We start from the raw sequence: 6,000 nt of genomic DNA, 5'->3' as shown, positions 1-6,000 counted from the left end.
AACTTTATTTCGAATTTCCTTCAGGATTTTATATACCGAACTATAGTCTAACGATTATTTAAAATCATACTTTTTCTCTTGAAAGCTAAATTACTAGGCAAAAAAAAAACAACAAAAAACAAACAAACAAACAAACGAATGTTTGTCTTGTGTATAACTTATTACTGTATCATTTTAGTTACTTACCCAAATTTCTCAACATCCATGGTGTTCAAAGGTCATTTTCTGAAAACTGAAGGGGCATTCCGATGGCATTCGGAACAAATGACGGAAAGCACTTGCTAAGAATTCAAAACATGGTTCATAAATTTACAATATTTTTCCTTTTTAGGTTTTTAACATAAAACATGGAAAACTAAGTTAAAGAAACACTCATTTGAACAAATCAAAAGCGGAAAAAATATATATGCTAGATTTTTTGTTTAATTGCATGTTTTTCATGGTCTCCAAAATGCAGAAAAATTATCCTTTGAAAATATACGTAGGTTATAAATTCTTTTCTTTTTTAGGGAAGATGATAGAAATTAGACAACTTTTGAATGTTAAATAACAGAGTTAAAGATTAATAAAATTTAATGGCAGACTGTTTATTTATCTATAAAAAGACATTTGCAATACTGATGAGGTCAAAATAATAGGGAGACCGAAAAAGGTCGCCTTAATCCAGTGGTCTCCCTAAGCCAGAAAATATATCCTCCTTGGTCTCCTAAAGCCATATGTCATATATATATATATATATATATATATATATATATATATTAGGGATGTCAAATCGGTCAATTTTTGATAATCGGTTACTCGGACGTTTTTCCGATCGAGTACTCGGGTACTCGGTAAAAATGTAAATACAAGTGTATTTATTTAATTTTGTTAAGCCCCGTTTAGCTCTTTTTAACCACAAAGCTGTTTTTATCACGTTTATAAATGTACGTATATAAACATCAATTCCAACGGAAATGATTTTTTTGGTCAAAATTTATTTATCAAACACATAAGACGCAATCAATGCGTCAAAAATTACAAATGGTTTACTGTTCTTGTTTAGGATCTCATCAAAAGAGGACAATCTGTTGCGCATGCTGATTAGACTAGCGAAAAAGAAGGAACGGTCGTTGTTGGGATCGCTCGTCTTCTATTATTTCATATGTTGATTGTTTCCCCCGTATACACTAAACTTACTACGCAAACTGACTTGCAAACATTTTTTTTTTAATCTTTAGTTATTTCTTCACATTCGAAGTGGATAGCGGCATTTCTATGCATGTCCGATTTTGCTGCCGTATATTAACTAAATAATTTTAAAATGATTTGAAGATAATAGACCATCATTGTTCACTGAAAACAATCATTGAAGCCATCCAAAAATTAAGGAGGTCACCACAATAGGTGAGAACAGCTGGGTGATTGGTCACTTATTACTGTATATACACAGCCACAAGCGATAACGGGTGTTTTACAGGTGTAGATGACGACACGCAAATTACCGTATGCATATTTAAGTTATTTTTTGTAAGTTTTTGATAAAAATATGTACTTTGAAATAAGAAAAAATACACATCCGAGTAACCGAGTACCATTTTTAGTATTCGATACTCGGACGTTCGATCGAGTACCCGGTTAACCGGGTACTCGTTGACATCCCTAATATATATATATATATATATATATATATATATATATATATATATATATATATATATATATATATATATATATATATATATATATATATATATATTATGGCATGTCAAACGTTGCAATATTCCATCTTTTCTATTTGTATTGTATAATTTTCCATTTGTATTGTATATTTCTCCATTTGTATTCTACATTTTCCATTTGTATTGTATAATTTTCCATTTGCATTGTATAATTTTTCATTTGTATTGTATAATTTTCCATTTGTATTGTATAATTTTTTATTTGCATTGTATATTTTCCATTTGTAACGTATAATTTTTTATTTGTATTCTATATTTTCCATTTGTATTGTATAATTTTTATTTGTATTCTATATTTTCCATTTGTATTGTATAATTTTTTATTTGTATTGTATAATGTTTTATTTATATTCTATACTTTCCATTTGTATTGTATAATTTTTTATTTGTATTGTATCCGAGGGATTGTTTATTTTGGTTTGTTACGAAGGATTTCATTGGTTTAATCTAATCATATATCGAATTAGGTAATGCCTGAGGTGCTCCGGGAAGTTTACATGTGTTATCCAGGCAAGGAGCTTTTTTTCGCAGAAAAAAAGTAAGTTTAATTAATGGCCTGTAGGGATATTAAAACAAAGAAAAAACATTTAGTTTTACCAAGTTATTTAATATATGATTCACGCACAAGTGTTTTAATTTAATGTCCTTTGGCTGTTTAGGTTTTATTTGGAGTTTCACTCTTGTGGCACAGACACTTGTTTCAGTAATAATTTTTTTAGCCCAAAATATAATTATTATACTATGAGTTAAAAGAATTATTAGTGAAACAAGTGCACGTGTCCTGTGGTTACATGTACGCGATAATGTAACTTTATTATTACTCTAAATTAAACACATAGTTGGCAAATTTATCGGTCATATATTTTGATTTGAGGAGTTATGGACTAAATCGTTTCATTGATAACATTTAATAGATATCCTTTCAAAACTTTGAAGCCTCTCACTGTATTGTAACCCTTTGTTTTGTGACCTGCCCCTATTCCAGTATGTCCTTGCTTGTCATTGTAATTATAAACATATATACGCATATAATAGCATAATTTCAATGCAAATAGAAAAAGATGACACTTTGGCGCATGCAAACATGTTTTAGCTGACATTTAATTAATATTTTCTCATAGATGATGGTCATTAACAGCTAGCAATTATAAAAATGAGCAACAAATAACAATGGAATATCAAAGAAAATTTTTTTAAAATGGTAAATTTTTCACTTTATTTGTCGAAACATGGGCATTTTTTTCTCCACATATCCAACCATCTTTATGGTCTCTTAAGGAACCTATGGAAAAACTTGTCAATTTTATAACCCTAACCCTTTTAACATGGTGAAATATTTGAAATCACAATGGTCACTTTATTGTTCAGTTGATACTTTTCAGATTAGGGATGGCTGACAGAGATATTTGTGAAATGGAAGGAGATTTCATAGCATTCTTCAATAGTCTTTTGGAGTTGTTCGAGTTTTTTGAGGAGAAAGACAGATTTACTCATGATGACATTGAATTTGGCCAGGAAAGAGTAAGAGGAGCAATTAATACCCTATCATTCATTGAATCACATCCATCCTTTAGAAACCAGGCATCACCAGATTTACATCAATCTGTGGAAATTCTTCTGGATCATTTTAGTTATGTAAGAAAAATTATCCAAGACATTCAATCTCCTCGATGCAGTGTCCCAGCAATTGTGAATGGTGCAGGGGAGGTCTTGCATACAGGACATGTAGGCAGACCTACAGCATTTATAAATGTAGAGCAAGTGATCTATTTATTGAACCATGGGTTTAAATATACGGGAGTCGCCAGGATCTTTCTAATTCATAGAACCACATTGTGGAGGAGATTGAAAAATGAAGTGGATTTTCAAAGATACACAGAAATTGGGGATGAAGAATTGTCAACAATAATAAAGAACATAAAAGACCAGCATCCTCATAGTGGGGTTTCTTTAGTGATTGGACATTTACGGTCAAATGGCATAACTGTACAACACAGAAGGGTTCGAAGAGTTTTGAGAGCACTTGATCCTGTTAATTCAGCATTACGGTGGGGTCTGATGACCTATAGGAGGGCATACAGTGTTCCTGGACCAAATGCACTATGGCATATCGATGGGCACCACAAACTCATAAGGTGGAAAATGGTTACCCATGGTGGTATAGATGGATTTAGTCGACTTATTGTTTATTTAAAGTGTTCCAACAATAACCTTGCTGAAACTGTGTTAAATCTGTTTATGGAAGCTGTTGAAACATTTTCTTTACCCTCAAGAGTCAGAGGGGATAAAGGTTCCGAGAATGTTGAGGTTGCCAGGTATATGGAGCAAACCAGAAGAAGAAATCGTGGCAGCTTTATTGCAGGAAGGTCCATACACAATTCTCGAATAGAGAGATTATGGAGAGATGTGTTTTACTCTGTAATTCAAACATATTACTCTTTGTTTTATTATCTTGAAAGCATAAGTGAACTAGATATGGAAAATCACATAGATATGCTTTGTCTTCACTATATATTCATTCCAAGAATTAATGTGGCATTGACAGAGTTCAAAAATGCATACAACTGCCATAGCATGCGGACTGAGCACCACTGGAGTCCATATAAAATGTGGATCAATGGAATGATCAACCGTAATCGGCAAAACTCTGTTGGTAATTGTGTTTTTGAGTTGAATGAAGACATTCCTATATCAGATATCGAGACCTTTGGAATAGACCCCCAAGAAGCACCAGATCATGAATCATATGACGAGGAACTGCATGATAATCAAGAAACATTTCAAATGCCTGGTTTGCCAACACAATTGGATTTGATCTTTGAAAGGCTAACATCATCAGTAAACCCTCTAGATTTAAGTGAAAATCTTGGGATAGACTTATTCAGAGCAGCAAAGCAAAATTTATACTCTCTTTTAAACCAAGATGAATTGTAAAAATTGATTACTATCTCATTAATATGTTTGAATATTCTGACCATGGATTACACTTGCTTGTCAAGCTTACACTTTAGAAATAAAACTTTGAACACAACTTTAGCTCCCTTGCTAATATATTCTAGTTTGCTTTGTCCATTCTGATGGGATTTGCACCCATATAAAAACTTGGCCAATTGCAATTTCAATCATCCTATCAGGATGTTCAGTTTTACTTTTAAAATACACCACCTTTTAAGGGATTACCAATTGTCCTGGTACTAGTTTATACAGATATAAATATGTACCTAAGAGTACACAATCTATTGCTGGTACTAAAATCATTTACCCAAATAAACATGTTCAGGTCAACTGCACCTTGCAGCATTGTGCATATTTCTGTAGATAAAGTTGACATCTTGCTTCATATTGAATGCATGATGAAAACCTACTTCAGTTATAAAGATACAAGCTTAGATGAAAATAAGGCTACTCTAAGCTCCTCCAAAATATTGTAGAGAAGCATAAAATTGTCAAGTGAACAAGTTAGAGTTTTAAAATGCCTTTAATGTACTAAAAGTCTTCATAAACTGTACAAGAATGTCACAAAAATAACTAGAAAAACTTCCATAGGACATGAATGCCTCATCCAAAGAACATTTCTTAGTATTGCAACAGTGCATAAAAAAATGTACCTTTCTTTTTTAGTCCGAGATTGATTCATCCCATATAACAGCTGCATTAAGTCTCACTGTTTCAAGTTAATTATGTCATTTAGCAAATTTATACATATTTAAATATGTATGGTAAAAACTCTCGGAGATGTATTGATGTATGGAGTCTTCTCAAGAACTTAATAACCTTTAATACTAAAGAACAAAATGAGGGTAATCTTTATTTTTTATAAACTATATATATTGGGTTTAAGTTTTGTGTTCTTGCATTTTATTGGTTTGTCAAATTCCCTCTAAATATTCTAGGTTATTCTGGTCACTCTTTGTCAAGATATTTTGCACTCTGCACTTATATGCGGGAGCTTGCCTATTCCCTGAGAATGGTATGCTATTGTTTTTATGATCTATTGTTTATTTACAAAAAGTATGTAATGTCTATGAAGATATTATAAGCTTAAATAGTAATATATATATATATATATATATATATATATATATATATATATATATATATATATATATATATATATATGTTGTTAAGTATTTTAATTGTATGCACAAAATATAATTCAAAGGTGGTATTGGATTACATATAATGAATGTAAGAGTTATCTCCCTTTATGCAGTATCGTGTATAACATTGGATTGTGCACTTTAATGATTTTATGATATTCTCAATATTGATGTTATAT

Source organism: Saccostrea echinata, unplaced genomic scaffold (assembly GCF_033153115.1).
Source record: "Saccostrea echinata isolate AGI-Se365-2 ecotype Australia unplaced genomic scaffold, CSIRO_AGI_Sech_v1 ptg000117l, whole genome shotgun sequence".
Lineage (NCBI taxonomy): Eukaryota > Metazoa > Mollusca > Bivalvia > Ostreida > Ostreidae > Saccostrea > Saccostrea echinata.
This window is presented reverse-complemented; position numbering follows the sequence as displayed.